This window comes from Esox lucius, chromosome 22 (genome assembly GCF_011004845.1).
Source record: "Esox lucius isolate fEsoLuc1 chromosome 22, fEsoLuc1.pri, whole genome shotgun sequence".
In the NCBI taxonomy this organism is placed as follows: domain Eukaryota; kingdom Metazoa; phylum Chordata; class Actinopteri; order Esociformes; family Esocidae; genus Esox; species Esox lucius.
In genome coordinates this window covers 19289413-19316083 of record NC_047590.1, presented here as the reverse complement: position 1 = coordinate 19316083, position 26671 = coordinate 19289413, and the positions used below count along the sequence as shown (strand labels likewise).

The 26671-nt window shown below is 40.6% G+C and overlaps 3 long non-coding RNA genes and 4 other non-coding genes across 8 annotated transcripts; 5 read left to right on the top strand and 2 right to left on the bottom strand.

The window, feature by feature from the left end:
• Nucleotides 1–292: 292 nt before the first annotated feature.
• Nucleotides 293–26421, bottom strand: LOC109615594. The gene is made up of 3 exons (XR_002196590.2): nucleotides 26219–26421; nucleotides 20949–21045; nucleotides 293–953 (listed from the first exon to the last, which is right to left on the bottom strand). It is a non-coding gene; the product is annotated as an uncharacterized LOC109615594 (long non-coding RNA).
• On the top strand, nucleotides 1172–4318 carry LOC109615593. 2 transcript variants are annotated; one of them, XR_004575179.1, is made up of 7 exons: nucleotides 1172–1287; nucleotides 1895–2079; nucleotides 2760–2966; nucleotides 3054–3261; nucleotides 3341–3840; nucleotides 3957–3998; nucleotides 4207–4318. It is a non-coding gene; the product is annotated as an uncharacterized LOC109615593 (long non-coding RNA). The 2 variants fall into 2 exon arrangements; XR_004575178.1 differs by having other exon boundaries at nucleotides 1173–1287; nucleotides 3054–3256.
• On the bottom strand, nucleotides 3779–4514 carry LOC117593756. The gene is made up of 3 exons (XR_004575180.1): nucleotides 4427–4514; nucleotides 3945–4319; nucleotides 3779–3866 (listed from the first exon to the last, which is right to left on the bottom strand). It is a non-coding gene; the product is annotated as an uncharacterized LOC117593756 (long non-coding RNA).
• On the top strand, nucleotides 7206–7312 carry LOC114830102. Its single transcript, XR_003777818.1, has one exon. It is a non-coding gene; the product is annotated as a U6 spliceosomal RNA (small nuclear RNA).
• LOC114830101 lies at nucleotides 8796–8902 on the top strand. The gene has a single exon (XR_003777817.1). It is a non-coding gene; the product is annotated as a U6 spliceosomal RNA (small nuclear RNA).
• On the top strand, nucleotides 10386–10492 carry LOC114830100. Its single transcript, XR_003777816.1, has one exon. It is a non-coding gene; the product is annotated as a U6 spliceosomal RNA (small nuclear RNA).
• On the top strand, nucleotides 11976–12082 carry LOC114830114. The gene has a single exon (XR_003777829.2). It is a non-coding gene; the product is annotated as a U6 spliceosomal RNA (small nuclear RNA).
• Nucleotides 26422–26671: the final 250 nt, after the last annotated feature.

The window sequence follows — 26671 nt, the reverse complement described above, 5'->3', positions numbered from 1 at the left end:
AATGTAACAGGGTGAAGAGTAACAGTGGTGGTTAAGGACAAGGAAATACAGAAAAGAAAATACACGCGGAAATAAAAAAACTCTAATAAATAAATACATAAATAAAATAATATTAAAATAAATAAATACAGAAATAAACATAAACAGAAATGTATGATAATGGAAATGAATAAAAATAACTGAAATGATCAAGGAATAATACATCTGGAAATAATATTTGATTACTACATTTATTCTTATATTTTTATGGATAAATACATTTCTTGATACATCTATTTATTTATTCATTTATTTTTAGCAGGGTTGGTCCTCCATAGTCAGGTGCCATGTCAAAGGAATTTCATTGTACTGTGTTGTTCGGTGCATTTGACAAATGAACCATGAAAACTTGAAAGTATAGATGTGCAATGCATATACAGTGCAAATGGCAAATCTAAATGAGCCATAAGGTCAAACAGGGGAGGGTATTAGGTATATTGTATAATGTATGTAAAAGTGGGAAGTGAGTAGTTGAGGCAAACGCATGTACAAATGGCAGTTCTGAGTGTGCAATCGTGCAAATTCGAGGTATGTGTAACTGAAATGCAGGGTTTAAGTATGTTAAGCCACGTGATCAGGAGGAGTTGCGCCCAGTGCCCCGTTCTCCCCCTGCAGGTCTTAAGGAGGCTTAATGTTATGTATTAGAATCAGTAAATATGTTAATTCAATAATGTAGAATCGTTGTTTTATTCGGTTGAGAACGTTCCGCTCTCTCAATTGTTTCAGTATTCTGAAACGACTGATAGATCCGTCAGCCAATCCCAGTCGACGCTTGTCTCAATTATCAGGAAGACACACAAAAAATAAATGGAAAAGATAGGGCTTTGTCTCAAATACCACGGGCCAATCACTGTCTCACTTTTCAGGTATGGTCCAATCACATTCGCCCCTTGAGTTCAGCCCCCACTCCAGTCCTAGGTATGAAGAGGAAAGAGAGTTGTGTTAAAAGGGTGGGCAGAGAGTGGAATCTGTTAGGAATTCTGGGAACAGAGGGAGTGAGAGTCGCCAGGGAGGCACTTTTTACTTTCTTAATACAGGGCTAGCAGTTAAAATCTAAGAGCTGGGAAAATGAAATTATGTTACACACTCTGGTACAGTAGGTGGCGGTATGCACTTTAAAGTTGATTGCGATCCGCCATTAACCCCAGAGAAGAAGCCCCGACTCCATACTGTTTTCATCGGGCTTACGGTAGTCATTAGAATTTCAGAGAATTTCTCAAACTGCACCCTAAAGTCAAACTTCACCAAGTAGGTTACTAATCTTTGCAGTGTAAACATTACGATGTCATGTATGTTTTGCGTCTGGGTTTAGTTTGACATAGTAACGTTGACGTTAGCTTAATTAGCGTCACTAACCCTTATTGTTTTGGCATGTTCAGCATGTAGCACAGTTTTACTGTACTGCTGTATACAATCTAACTATTTACATTAATGTTAACACCTCTGGACAATGGCCAAGAAATGTTAACATATTGGAGTGCCACGTACGGCACCAATCAGAATTTATGTTGACGCTATTGGCGTTAGCTAAATTAGCATCGCTAGTCATTAGCGCTTAGCATGTTCAGCATGTAGCACAGTAGTGAAGTATAGCTGGTCATCATCTCTATTTCACTTCATGCAATCACCTAAATTCGTGTTTTGCATTTGTTGTTAACAGGATACATTTGTTTGAACGTCATGTAGGCTATGGTTTACAGTACAGCCTAGGATAGTTACCTGTTACATTATTATTATTTAGCCATGTTATTGTTTAGCATCTGTTCCCTATACATTTTATGAATTCTCATGAATGAGAAATCTGCATTGTTAATTGTACTGTTTTCCTATTTGTATTTTACCATTTGAATACTAGATGGGGAAATCCAACATTTTGGAGGGGGAACCAGCTGGCCTTGCACGCCACACCTGAGGCTTGGTTCATCAGGACCAAGCCAGACCAAGACCAGGCTGTGGTGTGCAAGAAGCCGAAGCAGAGGCGTGGGCCTGTGTCGTCTTTGAGGGTGGTGACCCTGATGCAGAGATGCTGGTTCTGAGCAGGTATATGGTTCAGTTCAGCATTTACCGGGGTCAGACCTTTAAGTGACTTCTGGAGAACGACATGGGCTAGGTTGTGGGGCTGGTGGCTAGCCATCAGCAGGAGCGAAAGCACAGCGTCTCCAGATCTCCGCTGATTGTCAGCTAGGACACCTTGGCCCTCTACTCTAATGCCTCACAGTCTGGGCAGGAGGGCCACACCCTTGTTGGCCTCCACAGGTACAGGGCAGAGACCATAGATATGAAGCATTGATGGGACATGTAGTTCTACCTGACGTCTCAATAGCTCCACCGTCTTACATGGGACCAGTTTGGAAAAGTCAAGCCACTTAACACTAGTCATGGTTGTATATTGTGCAGTGGTAATTTGGTCCAGAAAAAGGATAAACGATACATAGGAGGTGGGAAACATTCACGCATCAGTAATTAGTGTAGAAATGTATGATAACATACTTAACTTTACATACCATGTTTTTAATCAATCAACAAGAAAGTCAATCCAACCTAACCTTAGCTGTTGAGCTATGTAACTTTGCAGTATCAGAATTCTGTTTGTTTTTTAAATGAACGGTCTCAGCTAGCTTGCTACAGTATAATATGAATTAACGTTGCACACACAATTTTTCATGACTTTCTAAACGAAATGTTTCCTGAAAGGCTTTCTTTTTATTTGTAAAATTCAGGAGGAGTGCCAAAGGCCAGATCCCCGCAGGTCTGCAGGCTGGCCAAGTGGGTCTTCAGGGGCTCACGGATCGAAGGGTAGACTGTCAAATACTACCGCAGCCTAAGGAGTGGTCTACCCTTTCCGTCACCAGGACAGGATCGAGTGCAGGCGGTACAAAGCGATTACGGGGAAACCGCTGAAATGCTGGAAAGGACAGCCTTTAATGGTATTTGGTTATTATAATAATTATTACAAAGTTACCATCCACTACCAACACTAACAGGTGTTCTTTGTTCAAAACTTTGTCTTTCAGTTGCTTTCTCAGACTTAACCCGGGTCCTGCTATTTGGTTGAGGCCATTTGCAGCCAGCTCTGCCACCTGCATCCATGTGGCCCTAAGAGGTGCAGGTGGGCGCTCATCTTGTCAGAGAAACAGTGCTGAAAAGCCCAGGGTTGATGTCCCAGACCAACATCATGGTCTATGAGCTCAGAGGAAGTCAGGACCGTCGCACAATAGTAAGGTGATGATGATGATGATGATACATGTAGACATTATGGTCCCTGTGTTAATAATTAGCAACCTCATGTTTGGGTCCTCAGGTGTGAACTTCCCAACATCATGGTCCTGATGCTCCTGTAAGTCCTTCTGGATGACAGCCCATCTGTTGACCCTCACACCAAGAACAGTCTGGCCAGCAGGATGTTTTTGGCAAAGCTTCAAAAAGACAGCCTCTTCTGTGCTGCTAGTGTTGGGCCACTGGGCAGGTCCTTGTCCAATTATATTAAATTTATAAAAGACAACATCTATGAGAAACACAAAACACTGTTTAGTGAGAAAGTGATTTCAGCACAAAGTGCAGTACTTACCGCTTCATACTCTCTTCTCCCTTGACTGCTGTGCTCTTTGAGTTTTTAAAATGCCCCGCTCGTTCCTGGATCCTCTCGAGGTAGGAGACTCTTCTTGCTCGCCTCCGGAAGATTCTCCCACAGGGCGATTATCTCTTGAGCATGCCGAGTCGAGATCGACGGCCTCTCCAGGAGTCTCATCAGACTTTTGGCCAGGAGAACGTTTGATACCCGACAACCACTCCTGGTCCAAGGTACTGCATGGAAATATGAGGTGTAACTGCAAGGGGTTGGATTATTGGATATGAAAAAAAGGAAATGGCAACGTGAGCAGTTTGTGATGTGGATATGCACTTACATCTTCCTCCAGGTCCTGACAGACAGTAGGGGGCAATGGAGCGGCCTTCTTGAGGTAAGGAAGAGTCAGTGTATTTTCCCTCATCTATTCTGACTACCTTCCGGTCACAGGGCAGCCTGATACACAGAAATGTTCTCACCAGGGGAAGTTAAGTACTTTGATTGTTAGAGTTGTGAACTACTAACCGATAAGCCAAGATTGCTGAGAACTTGTGTCCACCGGGTTAAGGACATCCAGTCACCAACCTGCCAACTTTTCACAGGTGTTGCATTCTAGGTAATCCATCCCCATTTAATACCATCCATCGATGTCAAGCACCTTCCGGGCAATCCTGTACACCCTGCAACGTGTTAGCCTGTAGCACTTGCACCGTGGCTAACAATGACATAAAACACAAAAGATTGGGGCACAGGTCATTTGATATTATTATTATTATTATTATTATTAGTACTGAAACCAATGACATCAGAATATATACTTACCAGAATTAGTAGGTGTTTTGGCTGGAGTTTTGTCTCTGCACTGGAGATAGACATTGAAGTGAGTCATTGATGTTCCCTCTTCACTTTGACCTTCTGGAAGCAGGTCATATAGCTGTATTAAAAACAAACACAAATATATAATTTTTTTGGGGTTTCCGTTAATACTGAAACAGACATGTAACACATGACATCTAAGATTCCATGGTAGGATTTGGAACGGCTTGCGGTACGCACTTTCCTTCTACCAAATCAACGACAAAGGCAGGTCCGAAGATATAAAGCATGTCTTTACTATCAGATTGAACTGCACAATATGCATTGTTTAAGTCTAAGCTTTGTGAATTCATTGGTACAATGAAATGGAAGTACAATATTTGCATCTATATCCATATGTTACAATGTAAAATTCGTTTTTTTTCATAGAAAATAAATATACATTTTACTGTGTGTAGTACTAATGTGTCATGTTTTTATTCATCAGATGGTAATCACAAATTTTCTTACTCTCAAAGTAATTGAAAACAATTTAAAAATAATTATTGTTTGTTAATATTCTGAAAAGTAAATATATGCGTTATATGCATGAAAGTGGTAAGTTATATGCAATTTCTACCATGTGATTCTTTTGAGCTGGTTTAGAACAAGTCTGAGGTAAGAGTGATGCTAAATTGCTCCTTTGTAAGGTATAGGGGCTTACATGACATCAGATAGTGTACTGGCTTGAATCCTGTTAAACGCCAACCATGACAAAATCCACCCAGGGTCTTATACCGTATACATCAGGGTCTTTCCTAGGTCTTTATTGTGTGTCCTTCTGCAGTACACCGATCAGCCATAACATTATGACCACTGACAGGCGAAGTGAATAACACTGATAATCTCATTATCATGTCATCTGTCAGTGGGTGGGATATATGAGGCAGCATGTGAACATTCTGTCCTCAAAGTTGAAGCAGGAAAAATGGTCAAGTGTGTGGATCTGGGTGACTTTGACAAGGGCCAAATTGTGATGGCTAGACGATTGGGTCAGAGCATCTCCAAAACTGCAGCCCTTGTGGGTCTGCAGTGGTCAGTACCTATCAAAAGTGGTCCAAGGAAAAGCGGTGAACCGACGACAGGGTCATGCGCAGCCAGGGGCTTAGTTGTCGATTACTAAAGGGTCTAGAATACGCATTTTTAACAGGCTTAATGACAGCTGTTTTCAAAGCATTAGGAAAATCGCCTGATCAGAATGAGAGGTTAACTATTTGCAGTAGCCTACTGGCCTGTGGGTTGCACTAATGAGTTAAGGTGGGTAGTGTCCCAGCAGTCTAAGCAGAGATGCCCAGGCCAGCTGGGAGACACAGTCCCTCCTGCGTGTCCTAGATCTTCCCCGTGGTCTCCTCCCGGTGGGACGGGACCGGAAACACCTTCCCAGGAAGGCGTTCCGGAGGCATCCGAAACAGATGCCCAAGCCACCTCAGCTGACCCCTCTCGATGTGGAGGAGCAGCGTCTCTACTCTGAGCTCCTTCCCAGGTGACTGAGCTTCCCACCCTATCTCTAAGGGATCGCCCAGCCACCCTGCGGAGAAAGCTCATTTCGGCCAACTGTATCCAGGACCCAAAGCTCAAGACCATAGGTGAGAGTAGGAACGTAGATTGACCGGTAAATCGAGAGCTTCGCCGCAACCACGACAGACCGATACATCGACCGCATTACTGCAGAAGCTGCACCGATCCGTCTGTCAATCTCCCGTCCCATCCCCTATTTATCCAATATTTTAAATAGGTTTAAGAGGCAATATGTACAATTTGTAATGTACAACTAGCACAAAAATAAGCAAAAATGACCTAATCTGGATTAAATTAATGTTTCAAAATATTTTCTACAAAAATAAATCAGAGTGACTAACACACTCCCCATTTAAACATTATTGCGGCTCGGTAATCTGTTTACATTTACTTTCAATCTCCATACACTCGCAATAACAATACGGGTCACGTTCGGTAATGGAGGATTTGAGTCAGGATTCTGAACAGTACCCCTTTCAAATTGCATTTAAAATAGATGGTTACCTTTCCAACTCCATATGGGTTAGACTATGAGGTAAACTTAAGGTTTTAGGTCTCTGCTGAAGTTGTCAAACATTCACTGTCAGTTTTGTTTCTCTCTCAAAACAGCAAATTTACCAACTCCTACTGTAACACTAGACAGTGACAACACAAACCTTGCAATAGTCACCCCACACTCGCTCCTCCAGTCAAAGACCTGTGAATATCATCACTGTGACTCTGTGCTTTTCTTCTTCGCATTTGCATCCTTTCTCTGGCCATTACTTACGTCTTCTCTACCAACTGTGCTTTTTTCTCTCCCGACTGGGCAGTTAGCGATTTATCTCCTGTTCTCTATAGGTGTTTTTGGTAAGGCCATGTGGCAGAGTGGAAATGGCTGTGTAATGACTGGGGGAGGGGAAAGAGAAACCTGACCAAAGCAGAGTGCCTGGGTGGGGTTTGGGATGCACTTTTGGGTTTGGGATGCACCCAATCAACAACAAAGGCTGTCTGGTACATCTGCATAACAACCAGCACGCACTGCAAATCAGCAGCTAGAAGACCAGAAGAGACGAGACAGCGCCTAAATAATACAACAATCTCTAAATGAGTTTAATATATCACACTGTTTTGCTGTGAGTCTTATGTACCTCTGAGGGTCTACTTAAAGCTCTTAAACGCCAACCATGAAGATAAACCAGCCAGGGTCTTGCTCCATATTTAAGGGGGTCTTTCCTAGGGCATTATTGTGCTTGCTTCGGCAGCACATATACTAAAATTGGAACGATACAGAGAAGATTAGCATGGCCCCTGCGCAAGGATGACACGCAAATTCGTGAAGCGTTCCTTATTTTACCCCCTTTCAAACCCCCCCATCCACAAAAAGAATGTTTAAGGTTAACTAAAGCAAAAAGAAAATCGAATCTAAGCAAATTTGCGCTAAAATATGCACACATGCAAATCTGGGCAAATTCATGCCGATGCATGCAAATGTGGCCATATTTAGGCAAATATGCGGAAAATTATGCAAATATGCACATTCATACAGATTTATGCAAATATGCACATTTATGCAAATATATATGCAAATATGCACATGCATACAGATGTATGCAAAATTACAATCTAAGCAAATTTGAGCTAATCTATGCAATAAATGCACACTTGTGCAAATCTGGGCAAATTCATGCCGATGTATGAACCATATGTGCATATTTAGGCAAATATGTGGAAATGTATGCAAATATGCACATTCATGCACATTTGTAGATGAATGTGATGAACCATTAAGTTTAAGGTTAACTGAAAATGTACGCAAATCTATTCAATTATGGTTGATACGCATTTAATTATGCAAATATATGCTCATTCATGCAAATGTGTACAAATCTATGCGTATATATGCAATTGAGTGACATCAAACACCTTAGATATAGCCTAAACATGTGAAACAACGTTGGTGGTGCCTACAGCTAGAACAGCTCAAAATACGCTATTTCTCCGTTTGATTTAGGCTAATTATGAAAATGAATGCAGAGCAGAGTGTGTGTGGGGTTTGAAGCAACTGCTTTTGGTTTGCACTTTCCTTCTATCCAATCAACCAGTGTGGTTGTGGAGGATGAAAAGGGGGAAAATAAAAATGTTTGCCTAAATAAGCGTGTCATCCTTGAATTACCATAGCCCAAACATCTCAAACAAAGTTGGTTTGGTCTCAAGCTTGAATAGTACAACATAATGTTTCAGAAATAATTCATCCTAATTAAGCAAATGTATGTAAACCTGTGACACGGTTGAGACTTAAGCATTCTAAGTTGGCTTAGCCTAAACATGTGAAAGGAAGTTTGTTTGGTCTTGAACGGTTCAAGGAACACAAATATGTAATTTTTGGAGTAAATGTTTTTAGTTTGCCAGCCTTGCCCTCAGCCATCTCTTGGATGGTTTTCCTTTTCTGTTTTAGTACCTCCATGGTAAGGCCATGTGGCAGAGTGGAAATGGCTGTGTAATGACTGGGGGAGGGGAAAGAGAAACCTGACCAAAGCAGAGTGCCTGGGTGGGGTTTGGGATGCACTTTTCTTCTACCCAATCAACAACAAAGGCTGTCTGGTACATCTGCATAACAACCAGCACGCACTGCAAATCAGCAGCTAGAAGACCAGAAGAGACGAGACAGCGCCTAAATAATACAACAATCTCTAAATGAGTTTAATATATCACACTGTTTTGCTGTGAGTCTTATGTACCTCTGAGGGTCTACTTAAAGCTCTTAAACGCCAACCATGAAGATAAACCAGCCAGGGTCTTGCTCCATATTTAAGGGGGTCTTTCCTAGGGCATTATTGTGCTTGCTTCGGCAGCACATATACTAAAATTGGAACGATACAGAGAAGATTAGCATGGCCCCTGCGCAAGGATGACACGCAAATTCGTGAAGCGTTCCTTATTTTACCCCCTTTCAAACCCCCCCATCCACAAAAAGAATGTTTAAGGTTAACTAAAGCAAAAAGAAAATCGAATCTAAGCAAATTTGCGCTAAAATATGCACACATGCAAATCTGGGCAAATTCATGCCGATGCATGCAAATGTGGCCATATTTAGGCAAATATGCGGAAAATTATGCAAATATGCACATTCATACAGATTTATGCAAATATGCACATTTATGCAAATATATATGCAAATATGCACATGCATACAGATGTATGCAAAATTACAATCTAAGCAAATTTGAGCTAATCTATGCAATAAATGCACACTTGTGCAAATCTGGGCAAATTCATGCCGATGTATGAACCATATGTGCATATTTAGGCAAATATGTGGAAATGTATGCAAATATGCACATTCATGCACATTTGTAGATGAATGTGATGAACCATTAAGTTTAAGGTTAACTGAAAATGTACGCAAATCTATTCAATTATGGTTGATACGCATTTAATTATGCAAATATATGCTCATTCATGCAAATGTGTACAAATCTATGCGTATATATGCAATTGAGTGACATCAAACACCTTAGATATAGCCTAAACATGTGAAACAACGTTGGTGGTGCCTACAGCTAGAACAGCTCAAAATACGCTATTTCTCCGTTTGATTTAGGCTAATTATGAAAATGAATGCAGAGCAGAGTGTGTGTGGGGTTTGAAGCAACTGCTTTTGGTTTGCACTTTCCTTCTATCCAATCAACCAGTGTGGTTGTGGAGGATGAAAAGGGGGAAAATAAAAATGTTTGCCTAAATAAGCGTGTCATCCTTGAATTACCATAGCCCAAACATCTCAAACAAAGTTGGTTTGGTCTCAAGCTTGAATAGTACAACATAATGTTTCAGAAATAATTCATCCTAATTAAGCAAATGTATGTAAACCTGTGACACGGTTGAGACTTAAGCATTCTAAGTTGGCTTAGCCTAAACATGTGAAAGGAAGTTTGTTTGGTCTTGAACGGTTCAAGGAACACAAATATGTAATTTTTGGAGTAAATGTTTTTAGTTTGCCAGCCTTGCCCTCAGCCATCTCTTGGATGGTTTTCCTTTTCTGTTTTAGTACCTCCATGGTAAGGCCATGTGGCAGAGTGGAAATGGCTGTGTAATGACTGGGGGAGGGGAAAGAGAAACCTGACCAAAGCAGAGTGCCTGGGTGGGGTTTGGGATGCACTTTTCTTCTACCCAATCAACAACAAAGGCTGTCTGGTACATCTGCATAACAACCAGCACGCACTGCAAATCAGCAGCTAGAAGACCAGAAGAGACGAGACAGCGCCTAAATAATACAACAATCTCTAAATGAGTTTAATATATCACACTGTTTTGCTGTGAGTCTTATGTACCTCTGAGGGTCTACTTAAAGCTCTTAAACGCCAACCATGAAGATAAACCAGCCAGGGTCTTGCTCCATATTTAAGGGGGTCTTTCCTAGGGCATTATTGTGCTTGCTTCGGCAGCACATATACTAAAATTGGAACGATACAGAGAAGATTAGCATGGCCCCTGCGCAAGGATGACACGCAAATTCGTGAAGCGTTCCTTATTTTACCCCCTTTCAAACCCCCCCATCCACAAAAAGAATGTTTAAGGTTAACTAAAGCAAAAAGAAAATCGAATCTAAGCAAATTTGCGCTAAAATATGCACACATGCAAATCTGGGCAAATTCATGCCGATGCATGCAAATGTGGCCATATTTAGCCAAATATGCGGAAAATTATGCAAATATGCACATTCATACAGATTTATGCAAATATGCACATTTATGCAAATATATATGCAAATATGCACATGCGTACAGATGTATGCAAAATTACAATCTAAGCAAATTTGAGCTAATCTATGCAATAAATGCACACTTGTGCAAATCTGGGCAAATTCATGCCGATGTATGAACCATATGTGCATATTTAGGCAAATATGTGGAAATGTATGCAAATATGCACATTCATGCACATTTGTAGATGAATGTGATGAACCATTAAGTTTAAGGTTAACTGAAAATGTACGCAAATCTATTCAATTATGGTTGATACGCATTTAATTATGCAAATATATGCTCATTCATGCAAATGTGTACAAATCTATGCGTATATATGCAATTGAGTGACATCAAACACCTTAGATATAGCCTAAACATGTGAAACAACGTTGGTGGTGCCTACAGCTAGAACAGCTCAAAATACGCTATTTCTCCGTTTGATTTAGGCTAATTATGAAAATGAATGCAGAGCAGAGTGTGTGTGGGGTTTGAAGCAACTGCTTTTGGTTTGCACTTTCCTTCTATCCAATCAACCAGTGTGGTTGTGGAGGATGAAAAGGGGGAAAATAAAAATGTTTGCCTAAATAAGCGTGTCATCCTTGAATTACCATAGCCCAAACATCTCAAACAAAGTTGGTTTGGTCTCAAGCTTGAATAGTACAACATAATGTTTCAGAAATAATTCATCCTAATTAAGCAAATGTATGTAAACCTGTGACACGGTTGAGACTTAAGCATTCTAAGTTGGCTTAGCCTAAACATGTGAAAGGAAGTTTGTTTGGTCTTGAACGGTTCAAGGAACACAAATATGTAATTTTTGGAGTAAATGTTTTTAGTTTGCCAGCCTTGCCCTCAGCCATCTCTTGGATGGTTTTCCTTTTCTGTTTTAGTACCTCCATGGTAAGGCCATGTGGCAGAGTGGAAATGGCTGTGTAATGACTGGGGGAGGGGAAAGAGAAACCTGACCAAAGCAGAGTGCCTGGGTGGGGTTTGGGATGCACTTTTCTTCTACCCAATCAACAACAAAGGCTGTCTGGTACATCTGCATAACAACCAGCACGCACTGCAAATCAGCAGCTAGAAGACCAGAAGAGACGAGACAGCGCCTAAATAATACAACAATCTCTAAATGAGTTTAATATATCACACTGTTTTGCTGTGAGTCTTATGTACCTCTGAGGGTCTACTTAAAGCTCTTAAACGCCAACCATGAAGATAAACCAGCCAGGGTCTTGCTCCATATTTAAGGGGGTCTTTCCTAGGGCATTATTGTGCTTGCTTCGGCAGCACATATACTAAAATTGGAACGATACAGAGAAGATTAGCATGGCCCCTGCGCAAGGATGACACGCAAATTCGTGAAGCGTTCCTTATTTTACCCCCTTTCAAACCCCCCCATCCACAAAAAGAATGTTTAAGGTTAACTAAAGCAAAAAGAAAATCGAATCTAAGCAAATTTGCGATAAAATATGCACACATGCAAATCTGGGCAAATTCATGCCGATGCATGCAAATGTGGCCATATTTAGCCAAATATGCGGAAAATTATGCAAATATGCACATTCATACAGATTTATGCAAATATGCACATTTATGCAAATATATATGCAAATATGCACATGCATACAGATGTATGCAAAATTACAATCTAAGCAAATTTGAGCAAATCTATGCAATAAATGCACACTTATGCAAATCTGGGCAAATTCATGCCGATGTATGAACCATATGTGCATATTTAGGCAAATATGTGGAAATGTATGCAAATATGCACATTCATGCAAATTTGTAGATGAATGTGATGAACCATTAAGTTTTAGGGTTAACTGAAAATGTACGCAAATCTATACAATTATGGTTGATACGCATGTAATTATGCAAATATATGCTCATGTAGGCAAATGTGTACAAATCTACGCATATGTATTCAATTGAGTGACATCGAACACCTTAGATATAGCCTAAATATGTGAAACAATGTTGGTGGTGCCTACAGCTAGAACAGCTCAAAATACGCTATTTTTCCACTGACTTATGTCTGCCATCATATACATTTAAGCATTTAGAGTTGGCATCTCCTAAACATGTGTAACACAGTTGGTTTGGTCATTGTAAATTGAAAGATTCTTAGCTTTATCTGGTCATGAAAGCCCTGAACATTTTAAAGTTTAAACAGTGTGTGCGACATAAATGCTGTGGGAGGAGTTGTGTCCTAAATAAGAATAAACTAGATTTGAACTTTGAAACTGTTGCCACTTACTTTGCAAGTTCCAATAATGTTAAACAATAGATTTGGGGGCTCTTGTTTCACAAGCTATCATAAATTGAAGATTGATTCGGGGGACCACAATAAAAAGACTGGGAACAAGAGAATAAACCAGAGTGGCTAGGGGAGGGATTCCTAACTCCCCTGTGAAAAGAAACAATCACACACAGGCTTGTGTGTGATGGGAGCCTTGATAACCACCACCCCATGTGTAGTAACATAATCACAAACAAGCTTGCGTGTGAAGGGACCCTTGGCAAAACCCCTGTGTAGAAAACACAGGATTGTAAGTGAGGGGAACTCAAGTAATCCACCCATGCAAAAAGAAATCATCACAAACAGGCGTGGGTGTGAGGGGAACCTTGATGAGACCCTCCATGCAGAGTGACATCATCATAAACAAGCCTTCATGTGAGGGGAACCTTGGAAAACTTCCTTGACTCCACCTCCAACGTGACACACACGAGAACAACAATGGAGATATTGTACACCTAATACCAGCGACAAGACAGCATTTGCCAACTAACGTACAGTAGTATGAAAATGTTTAGGCCCTCTGAGGCTGCATAATAATTTACTCTGTCTTCACAGAAAATTATCACAGTGGCATGCCATTAATTTTCTAAAAAACTGAGTACTGGGATATTTTCCAGACAAAGAATTTTAGTGCAGCAATATTAAGTTAAATCAGATGTGAAAAATAAGCTATGCAAAAATGTGGGCACCCTTGTCATTTTGTTGATTTGAATACCTGTAACTACTTAGCACTGATTAATTGGAACATTAAGCCTTAAACTTCATAGACAAGTGCATCCAATCATGAGAAAAGGTATTTAAGGTGGCCAATTGCAAGTTGTTGTTCTCTTTGACTCTCCTCTGAAGCGTGGCAACATGGGGGCCTCAAAACAATTCTCAAATGACCTGAAAACAAAGATTATTCAACATTAAGGTTTAGGGGAAGGCTACAAAAAGCTATCGCAGAGATTTAAGCTGTCAGTGTATCCACTGTGAGGAACATAGTGAGGAAATGGAAGACCACAGGCACAGTTCTTGTTAAGGCCAGAAGTGGCAGGCCAAGTAAAATATCGGAGAGGCAAAGGCGAAGGATGGTGAGAACGGTCAAAAACAGCCCACAGACCAACTCCAAAGACCTACAACATCCTCTTGCTGCAGATGGTGTCACTGTGCATCGTTCAACAATTCAGCGCACTTAGCACAAGGAGAAGCTGTACGGGAAAGTGATGCGGAAGAAGCCTTTTCTGCACACACGCCACAAACAGAGTCGCTTGAGGTATGCAAACGCACATTTGGACAAGCCAGCTTCATTTTCGAATAAGGTGCTGTTGACTGATGAAACAAAGATTTAGTTTTTTGGTCATAACAAGGGGCGTTATCCATGGCGGCAAAAGAACACAGCATTCCAAGAAAGACACTTGCTACCCACAGTAAAACTTGGTGGAGGTTCCATCATGCTGTGGGGCTGTGTAGCCAGTGCCGGTACTGGGAATCTTGTTAAAGTTGAGGGTCGCATGGATTCCACTCAATATCAACAGATTCTTAAGAATAATGTTGAAGAATCAGTCACAACGTTGAAGTTACACCGGGGTTGGATATTTCAACAAGACAACGACCCAAAACACTGCTCAAAATCTACCCGGGCATTTATGCAGAGGAACAAGTACAATGTTCTGGAATGGCCATCCCAGTCTCCAGACCTGAATATCATTGAGAAACTGTGGGATGATTTGAAGCGAGCTGTCCATGCTCAGCAACCATCAAACCTAACTGAACTGCAGATGTTTTGTAAGGAGGAATGGTCCAAAATACCTTCATCCAGAATACAGACACTCATTAGAGGCTATAGGAAGCGTCTAGAGGCTGTTATATTTGCAAAAGGAGGCTCTACTAAATAGTGACATGATTTTTCAGTTTGGAAGCCCAAATGTATGCGCCTGTCTAATTACATTTTGATGCATGTTGCACATTTTCTGTTCATCCAATAAACCTAATTTCACCATTGAAATATTACTGTGTCCATCAGGTCCATCATAGATCAAAATGAAATTGCTGATCAAAACACCCAATTATTTAGAAATGAAAATCATGGAAATTGTCAGGGGTGCCCAAACTTTTTCATACGACTGTAAACCCTGCAGTGAATAGAAAATTCTATTGAATGAACGCCATCCATTTTCTTTTAAATGTTAAACGTGGCAAATCAGAAGTAAACTATATCTGGATAACATGGTCACAGACCCTGATTGAAAAACAGTGAAAAGGTTGAATAGAATTATCGCCCTGCAGTATAAATGATGATGTAACTGCAATGTTCTGTTAGATTTAAGCTTTTACACCTAACATTTCAACGCCAAAACACAAAAAACTTCATAACCCCTCCATCTCGATTAAAATATACAAATAATTGCTTTATTAATTGCCAGCTATAATACCACGGCGGCTGACTCAAGAGTAGCATACTGTAGGCTACACAAGGCAGTGTTTATACTGGTAGTAGGGAGGAAGCACACGTGAGCAATATCTTTGGTCTCAATACATTGCAGACTGCTAAAATGGTTAGAAAGCTTGGTAGGCTGCTTCTGTTTGACATGACATTACTACTTTGACCAGGGCAATTTATGCCAGCTAGCCCATAGAAAAACCCAGAGGATTTACAAAAACAGTGCATCCTGTGGGTCTCAAGGAGATACAGAGTTGATTTCAACACCAGTGCGTAGGTCCAAACCGAGGAGTTATGGGAAAATACAATTGCTTAAACTACGAGTCTGGTCCTGTGCACTGGCACTGAAATTAACCAATTTCAATGCAAGGACTCCTGGCACAGACGCACAAAGAGGCACCGTTCTCGTTACAAAAACATTCTCTGACACTCGACGGCTAACACGCATTGAGTCACTCTTCTCCAATCCGAAGTCTTCCGTGTTTTCACGTCACCTTTTGGTATCGCCTCAGCTCGGTTGGAACCTCGCCAAAGCAGATACTAAACAAAGTATCTGATACCAGGTACTATCCCAACTTTTGGCCAGTGGAAAAGCAAAATAGGCGAGCCGAGTTCCAATGCAGTGGAAAAGCTCCCAAAGCAGGGAGAGTTGAGGCGAGGCAAGTCATGCCGGTACCATGCAGTGGAAAAGCGCCATAAGTGTGAGGGGAACCTGGGTAACACAGCGGCCTGTCCATGGGACAAAATGAGCACATTCTGACAGGAAGCCCAAAGCCTTGCTACTGAAACCACAAGATGATGTCCAGCCTCTTTTGCATTGGCGAGAATGAGAGGAACTTGTCGTTTCTGCTCTCAAGGGACAAAAAGGCCTCAAATTGTTGGAGAATGACATCCCCTACAACAAAACTGAGGAAAAAGTGAAGAAAATATATTGGTAAATCATTACATTATACCAACAACCTGTTATGGTTATAATGGTGAACAAAATCATTGTTGTAATAAGTTATAATGGTATAAAAACATCAAAGCCCATTTCAATAAAACAAGCAAGCAACTGCACACAGAACACGCGCAGGACCATGACAAGAGAAAACAATTCACATTCAAAAATATTACCTGGATTAGAAAGTGAGAAAATAAAAAAAAATGTAGCTCAACTGAAAATGTAGAAACTTGTAGAAAAATGTCTTCAGTTAAGATAAATGTTTGTGATTGGTCTGTTACTAACGTGTCTACTTAAAGCTGAAATACATACACTTTTTCCATTAACACATCGCTACTCTATTAATCTGGATGATGGAAGAATTCCTACCATATCAGATGGTCCCAGGCCTGCATCTGTAAAACCATCATATACGACGTACTGCTGATAAGGAAAGAAGTGGTCGGCTCTCGCAGTGGCAGGAAATGTTATCCTGCGCACAGGAAGTGATGCGTTTGACTTATCAAACAAAGAGCTGAGGCTGGACAAAATAAGAAAGTGGCTACTCTCATTTTGTGCCTCAAGTAGAGAGAGACGCAAGCCAACTTTATAAAAAAAAACTGAAGAAGTTCATAACGTAACAGAACCTAAGAAAATACGGTTTGGATCAAAAGAAAGCAAATCTGGTAAGAGGCAGATAAATGTCATTCGGAGTGAACATTGGATTAGTTGCCTATCCAAGAAGGATGGAACTCATGGAGCAAAATGCATTAAACTTAGACGCTGATGTGGAAATTCTTCTGTTCAATAAGTAAGTAATGTTAGCTAAAACGCTAGCTCCCCTCACACTGTTGTTAGTAATTGCCCTATTGCTGTTAATGTGGCTACCTATACAGAGCACACATGGCTATAGTTACTGACTGTACATCTATCCAGCAGACAAGTTTTGCTACCACTACTGGCTTCTAATAATGTCTGCTTGCTAGTAAGGACAATGTTACCCACATAGAATAACCTCACACTGTTGTTAGGCTATAACTAATTACCAGGCAAAAACAATTGGCCAATTTGGTAAACTAGCTAACTTTCTGTGGATAGAGGCGAGCTGCCGTCTGTACATACTGTTTGCTTTGTAGTGCTATAATCGGAAAACATTACCAGGGCGGGTATAGACTTGTAGCTGGCTATTCTCATGTTTCCTATGTATGCTACATCAGATATTTCGGCAGCTCGCAGCCTGTTTATGCTGTTTGCGTTGGTAACTAGCCCAGCTAGTAGTATTGTAATTGGAAAACATTACCAGGGCAAGTTAAGACTAGTAGTAAGACAGTGGCGTTTTTATATGTGAAAGATTGGTGGTGCATAAACCATTTCAAATTATAGGATACATACCAGTAAAGCTACAAAACTCCCTCTTGGTACTGATGTGTTTAATTAACACATGAACAAACAGCGTGGCTCCACAAAACACTTAACGACAGACCGGCTTGTAGTACACATACTGGAGAGAGACCTTCTTGTGTAATTGCTCTGCTTCCAGCACAGAAATATGACCAAGGCAAGGACCAGCACCACAAAGGAAGGATGATAAAATACGCTTTCAATCACCAAGGTAGAGGGCTCACTTGAGGAGAAAGGTGTCACGGTGGTTCTTCCTCAAGAGTGCCTTCTTTTGTATGCTAACCGTTAGCCACTTTTTCTTCAAAAAACACTCCACGTTAAACCCACAGTTACTTTTACCAGCAGTTTGAGTGATGACAAAATCCTGTGGCTGATGGGCACCAAGTCGCATTACTTCAAGTTTCTCCTCCAAATTAAGGGGTTCAAACTGGTACTCGAGTATGAAATTCACTCTATGCATTTTCTCAAGTTATCAGGCATTTGTGAAGCAAACAAGCTAGCTAAGACAATCTACCATCCTCGCTTGTCTTGCTGACTAATGTTGGCGCCAGACAGACAAACAGCCAATCAGGTCTGAAATATGAAATTACACTGTAGTGGGGATACCGGCTGTCAGCCCCACATTGGCATCAAATTTGTGTGATCAACATTGACCACATTAGCATTCTGAGCATGCGTATTAATATTTTCACACATACAAAGTACATTACATTGTGAGACAAGGGCTAACCCCACATTCATGCTTAGCCTATGAGCTAATAATGCGAACTCGAATTGGCAGAACGCCGTCTGAAGCAGCAAGGCAGGGACCAAATGACATGCAATTTAGGAAGATGCTATATTCAAAGATAATGAATTATAGGAAGTCATTTATTTGTTTGTTTATTTGTTTTTTTTATTAGAGAAATAAAAATAATTTTGTTGCAGTTCTTTCTGTTGACAACAGGTGGGGCTGTGGCTATAAGAAGTCTACACATGAATCATGTCTGAACTTACACCAACTTTAATATGACCTATAACGTGGACAATTCAATTGATAAACAAACTGAAATCTTTGAGGGAGAAAAATAAAGAAGTCCATTTGGTTGATGCTTGGCAGTGTGGGTGGATTGATTTCCTCCCCCGGGTAGGGCCACAGTGTCGCCGGACCCCCACTGTCTCAGTCCCAAGATCTTACGCTGCTATATTATTGTGCTGGGGGAGTAGGGTCAGTTCTCCTTCCCCACTAAGTTCTCCTTCTCCACTATAAATCGTTGTTGAAATGAGGAATGCATTTTCTGAATTTTCCCAGTCTCCTCCCGTTTGAAACTTTAGGAGGATATGAGATCCTGGTCCACACCTGTGGAGTAGATTCTGGATTTAGCCCATATGCATTTATTAATTATTCCAATTGGACTCTTAATATTTCACCCAGCACAGCCAAAAGAGGACTGGTCACCCCTCTGAGCCTGGGTCCTCTCTAGGTTTCTTCCTAAATTTCGGCCTTCTTCAAGAGTTTTTCCTAGCCACTGAAATTCAACACTACTGTAATAACCTGGTTGCAGTGTGCACACCCTTAAACTAATACTTTGTTGTTCAATTGGATTCAGGTCTGGGCTCTGGCTGGGCCATTTCAAAACGTTTATCTTCTGGTGAAGCCATGCTTTTGTGGATTTGGATGTGAGGGAGCGAGAGGATCATGCTCTACTTCAGCATGTCACAGCACATGTTGGCATTCACAGTTCCCTCAATGAACTGTAGCTCCCCAGTGACGGCAACACTCATGCAGCTGGTCTTTGTACTCCTCACCTGGTTTCCGCCACACACGCTCAACACCATCTGAACCAAATACGTTTATCTTGGTTTCATCAGACAACAGGACATGGTTCCAGTCAAAAATGTCAGTTGGTTTTTCAATTGAATTGTTCACATTAAAAGTGGAAAAAGTTCTGACATGATTTATCTTTATCACAGGGGTTTGTAGATGTTTTATATCCACTGTAAATCAGATACATTTAGTTTAATTTTGGCATATAATTGAAATAATTGTATGTCAACTCACCTGGTCGGATGAAGATTTTCATTTTTACATGAGCTAAATAAAGTGCACAGATAACGTGTGGGGCTTTAAGAGTGAACTGACATCACGCCAGCGACAGCCGAGATTTCTGGTAAAATTAGGCGGAAATACTTCCTATTTTGAAAGTTACATCCTTCAGCTTTAAAGGTGGAGCAAAAGCCTGGCTGTAACACACTGACAGCGTTTACAGAACTCCACTTAACAGTTCTAACACATATTCAGTGCAGACCTCTTATTTTTGCCCTGCAGAAACGTCTGAACAAGACATTTCATCTGTCTCTTGCACCAGTCTGGGTCCTTAAACATGAGGGGTCCAAACGCTCCATCTGTCTAACCGTTGGATATTTGAGGGGGACCTTCTCCTGCACTTCTCTGACAACGTTTGACAGTCCCTGCATGCAGTCACTTCTAAACTCAAGGACTCTGCTCTGACACGGGAATAGTAAGCCGTAAATAGTATTTACAATAAAATTATATTTGATGCTTGCATCCTGACCATGATTTATGAAATTATCTTTCTAAATTACCAAACTATCTTGAGGACTGTCTCAGCACCCAAGCCAATGTCAATGTCCTGTGGTTGGAGCCAGTTCTTCTTTTCTGCTATGTCCACTTAATTAGCTACAGTCTAGTGATTTCCTAAAGGAGCAATCTCTTGATAAAGCGTCTAAGTAGAACCTGTCAAAAGAGAATCTCAAAAGTAATGGACTCTTTCAAAAGTTTTCCCAGCTGCCACATGGACAAGCCACTTTTAAAAGCATTGTGTAATGTGTGGAGCCCACAGCTCCCCACAGCAACAAGCACCTCCATACTGTTCTGCATGGTCTTGTGGAAGAAGTTCAAAATATGTAATTCACATTGAGCCCATCCATCGAGATGGACACCAGCCTCCTGAGGTGAAGGTGGCCCACACACCTTCATCTCAGTGTGTGGTACACCTCCCATCCACTGCATGTTTACATGTAAACATGTGTTAACTACTCCCATGACGGTAGCTAGCTAACCTAGCTAGCTTAGTCTACATAGCTAACATTAACTAGGATAACCTATTCAAAACCTTATAGAGCAGAAACTCTATCCATATAATATAGTGTCATTATAACATCCCTAACTAGTATCTGAAACGATTGTAACTTACCTGGCTTGAAAAGATGTTTGTGGTGATGTTGTGGATTCCCCTTGACACTTGCTATCTCCAGGACGAGTTTTCCGCAGTAGGGGCGGAGACATTGATCCTAAAAATATCGATATTACAGATATTATGTCTTGTTTTTCTAGATTGATTATAGCCTCAATAGGGTCGATACCAGTTTCAGTTTCTTTCTTCTAAGTTCTACCCATTTCAATGCGATGTTACATTGCGGTGCGTTTGGTATAACACATGCGTTCAATAATTTCAACTTGTACATGGTTTACTGTTGTGAAGATATGACAGAGGTTCAAGATCACAATGAAAGGAGTACGTGGCAACGAGTGGCACATAGCATGACCATGGCCCACATATAAATGGCAGGTTTATCAAACATTATATTATTTACAATGTCAAATCTACATTGTTCAAGCTAAATTTGATAATCTGCTAAATAAAATAATTCAAGTGGCTACAGTAACCTACCTAACCAACTCAAAAACTAATTAAGTAGATAGGCTAGCTGACTGTTGTTAGCCAGCATTGTGTCGAACTACTGTACAATGTGAACCCTTTGGTTGTATAGAGCAGGTTCTCTAGAAACTGCAAAAATAATCTCCTCCCTTGCTTCCATCCGTACACCTTTTGAAAGAACATGTGCGTCAAGTATGAAAAAATACGTACAGGACATCCAACAAAAATAACGTACTAATTTTGACATATCTGGTGGACATCAGTCATAAAGCATAGATTTCACTTGGCGCTTCTGCAGCACATTCTGGCTCCGACACGGCCGCCGAAGCTGATCGCGGCCACTCTAGTCAATGGTTGTGATTCCACCAGACAAGCCACAGCTCATTTCAGAAGAGGCTCTCTGCTCTGCTACGCTAAAGATAGGCGCCTTGTCTATTTTTGACGGACACCATGCAAACCGCACAGTTTAAATACAAAAAGTGAGAACTATAAGTGAGTACAGAAAGTGAGTGCTATAACCCAATTATCTTCCTTATAAGAGCTCTATGTGATTTTGAAAAGTAGCCAACTTATAGATTTTAACCTTTTGATACTTGCCTATGTTTTACAATTCTGGAACTACAGAATAACTTCATTGTAGAACCCCGAAAATCAAAGACAAAATACAAAAACAAAAGGAAGTCCATGTCGGACATGCAAAGTAGTTTAGGCTATTGTTGTTTGTTAATCTTGTGATCTCACCAATACAGCTTCCTTGCAGCGCTCTGCTTCTGAAATGCTCCCGGTGGGATATGACACTGCGTGGAGGACGGAACCTCATCAGATGGAAACCTCATCGGAGCCAGAACGTTCTGCAGAAATGCCCGGTGTAATGGCCTGGCCAGACCAGATCCACCAATTGTGTTGTGAATGCAGTGTTTTGTTGCAAACCCTTTCCAAATAACTGCACATTATTTAGTGATTTACGACGCATCTTTAAATAGAAGCTGATATGTGCAGTCGCTGGTTATCCTGCCCTTTTCGATTTGTCAGACGATAGTTATAGACATTAATGATACAAATAATGCATGGAGGAAGATTTCATCTGATAATCAGCTCAGTAACTTTAACTTTTTGGCTATACAAAAGTTCTGAAGGTTTTGTTATGTAAGCAAATGCACGTTTCTCAGCTTGTATGTTTGCCACTTTAGGATAACTTGCTAGCTACATACAAACTCTGTTCCAGCTACAAGCAGTATAGGTAGTTTCAATGTGTGTAGAGCAGTGTATTTGGCAGCTTTTTGTTCGTTTTAGTCATTGCAATTATAATTATGTAGGCCATAATTTTAACAAATAATATTTAATATATTTACAAATATATTCACTTAATTCCGTTCTGACAATGCTTTTTGGAGGAGATGAGATGCCTAAGTTTCCGGTTTGAATAACGCACACGTTTTGGCGCAAAAGTAGAAAAAATCCAATGCATGCAACACCCCAAACGCCATGCATCCGCAAAGGGTACGAATAGTGCTGCACATAGACATAATAAAGAGTAGACGCCGCATTGGCTGCTGGGGCACGAGAAATTCGGCCGCCATCTTTGACCGGTCATACTCCTATTTGCGTAGCAGCAGAAGCAACGATGCCAGAGCACTGTGGAGCATACACCTGCTCAGTTCGGCAGACCATCGAAAGCAGGGCTCGGGGGATTACTTTTCACAAGTAAGATTTAACATTACCGTTTTATTGGTTGTATTTTGTGACTAGAATATTACCAGAGAGTTGAGAAGGAGCAAGGATCTTTGATATTACTGTACTGAAATCGTATCCAGCTAGCTAGGCTATGTTTACTGCACCAGCCGGTGTTCACCCAGCGAACTGAGACTTGATAAGTCATATTCTATAACAATGACTTATTATAACTGACTCAAGAATGCTATTGTAGAAATAAAGCAAATATTACTGGTATAACATTGGCCAGCTAATTTTATATTTATATGAATAAAAGACGGTATTATCATTGTTGGGCAGTACTAGCTTAGCTAGTAACTTAGTATTTTGGTGGTAGCTTCACTATTTCCAGAATCAAGTAACTTTTCAGTAGTACTAACTCCTTTATTTACCAAGTAGCTTGGCCACACAAGCTACTTCTCTTGTCATGTGAAATTAGCACAACTTAAAGTAGCTTCCTATGTAATGAACTAGCCTACTGCTGTGTTTGTGTTACTTAGCTTACTACATTTGACTGGGTGGTAGCTTTTGTGTAGTGAAGCTTTATTCATGACAGAGTAACTAATAGCTTAGGTCACTGATATTTCCAAGTAACTTGCCCCACACTGTATTATTCACGTGTAATTCACCATAACAAAAGTAAGTTACCTCTCATGTCTTATACCCACCCTACTTAAAATAAAGGCAACAGAACATCTGATAGTAGAATGGTTTTCAAACAAGCTTATTATTTAGTTCAGCGGTATGTGCTCACCTACAGGTTCAGCCAAGATCACTTGGAGCTCCTATTTAATTCAATCAGAGCGTCAGGTAGGGTTGGTGTTCTTTTAATTACAATTTTGAAAATATACCTAATGAATATCTTTATGTCTTGTGAGTAATGTATGTATTGTGTGCCTGTTTTCCATATAAGGAGGCTGGAATAACAATCCATCGGCACTTCCAGGCCATCTTCCGCCGCCTGATGGTTCGGTGTGGTGTCTCACCTGTGTAAAGCACTATATAAATATAATGTATTTTTTTTTATTATTATTTTAATAAGGTGCTGAGTGCTGCAGAGAGGGTGATCCGCCAAGCTTCACCAATGCCAGCTCCTAAGGTGTTGACAGTCACAGACATCGTCCGGGAGGAGATTGGAACAGAGGATGTTTTTCTGCTTGGGGAACACATTGAGGAGACTCAGTTTGGCATCAACAACCATCATTCTGACTTGTTGTCATTGGTTGTGTCTGTGTTTCTCAAAATAAGGCTGCACCACATTACCAAACTCACCTCTCTTGAACTGCAGAAAGGGAGCACGAGGAAGAACTGTCCTCTTTCAGGGGTTTTAGAGCGTGTGCATGTGTGTGGTTCCACGACAATTCAATACTTTAATCCTAAATTCCAGCATCCCAAAACTAATTCTAAGCTTTATATCTGTACTTTAACCTTACTCATCACACATAGTATCTTTATGTCATATCTGTCATCATTCTGACAAGATTAACACTGAAACTGAAAGCAATGGCTTAAAACTGCCTGAAAACAGTGGTCTGTCACATTTTATGTGAATACTGCTGTAAGTGTTGGTGGGTCTGTAAATATGTTTGTGTTTCATGAACTCTAGCCTCATGGTGTGTGTCTCCAGGAATCCAAATGTTGGTCTCCTTTGCCTTACACTGGGTTTGTGAGCTTGTGTATAATGAAGTTTATCTTCACATTATGTCCTTGTGTTTGTCTTAGCCCTGATCTCTTTCCCTCTGGGTTCTGAAAAGCACTTGTAACTGTGTTTTGAAAATTGCTACATTAATTAAGTTTGCAGACTTTCCAAGGAGTTTCAACAAAGTAAATGTGCAGTTTAAATAAAAACTGTCACTTTTCATTTCATCCTGCTATTTTAGACTGGGACCCATGTGTGTATGTTGGGATGGGGGCTGTGAAATGAGAGAGAAATATATATTTCTGACTTTACTGCCACTATTTAAACATTAGGTGTTTCAATCAGAATGATAGTCAAACTGGAAATGTTCCTGATTTTCTCCCTTTTTGGGGATTATGTTCACAGTTTTAAAGAATATAAAACTATGAATATTAAAATATTAAAATACATGTGTCCTGTATCATAGCTACATGTATGACCTTTGCAGCAAAAAAACCCGCATGATTAATTAAATGCGCTGACAGCTCGTTTCACCTGCCAAAACAGATTACATTGAGTGGAGTGGCGGACCGGTCCAAGATGGCAGTCCCACGGCTCGTCTGCGCCAGTAGGCAGTAGCGGTCGATGCGGCGTCTACTTTTTATTATGTCTAAGGTGCTGCATGTCATTGCATCATAACGCATATGTTCATTGGAAATGACTAAACTTCCGTTGTTACTAATATGCATGACGGATTTGGTCTGGCCAAGGCGTAAACTAACATCAGGCAAACGCCCACACTGACTGGTGGCGCCAACTGCCAATCCAACCAATAGGCCTACATTTATTGCATGCATGAAGCCATGGCTGAATGAAAGAGAAGCATTTTGTGAAATATAGACTATATTCAAACATACAAATAGAATATTCACCCCATTGAAACTTACCTAAATGACTTATTTTAATGGAATTTAAAACAATATATCTCAAACCTGAAATATGGAGTCTGTCATAGGCTATGACATAATTATTTTTGTTATTTTACCTAGGTGATTCCCCAAAAACTCTGGATATACCAAGAAGCTCTCCCCTACATGAAAGTACCTAAGCCACTTTTAACAATAAAAAGTATTGGTAATTCTGGCTCTTTATTATTTGGTATCGGATCGAACGGAACATTTGTGTTACCGCACACACCTATTTAATAGCACAGCAGTTCTCTAATACGAGTGCGCGCAAGTAGTTAGAACTAGCGAGCAGCACACTGTTGGCCAGAACAAATAACGCCATCGAGACAGTCAATCAGTATGCTCTGCTGCCATTTATTATTCCACTTTGCGGTCTGTTTTTAACGCACAGTTAAAACTTGACATTTCCGGAGACAGACCACCAAAAACGGGGACTGTCCCCGGAAAACGATTAACACATTACAGTAGCTTAGCCGACTGATCTACTCAAAGAAAATGTAGCTTACCTGATATGGCACCCCTTACATCCCTGCTCGTTTTAAAGAACCAGTTCAGACAAAGTTTTGGAACAACGCATAAACAATGAAAGCCATTACTCCGGTCGTCTTCACCCGGTACACAAAAGGACATACTCACTGTCTGACGTTGCGGTTATTTTGTCCTAGTTTTACCGAACCGTACTCGCCCTTATTTCAAAATGGCGCTAGCGTAAAACACTATCTGCATAATATGCACGTGCATACACCTAATTATATAGGCCTAGTATGACGTACTGGAACTAGCTATGTCCCTAGTCATCTCTAAAAACGTCGTTTAGTCATTTTTAGTCAACTAAAATACAGATATCAATTAATGTTTTAGCCTCACATCAAGTAGGCCATTTTGCTGTATTTTAGCTAGCTAATCAGTCGTAATGTTAATTTGCTTACCATTAAGTTCTGCTGGACTAGTGACAAAAA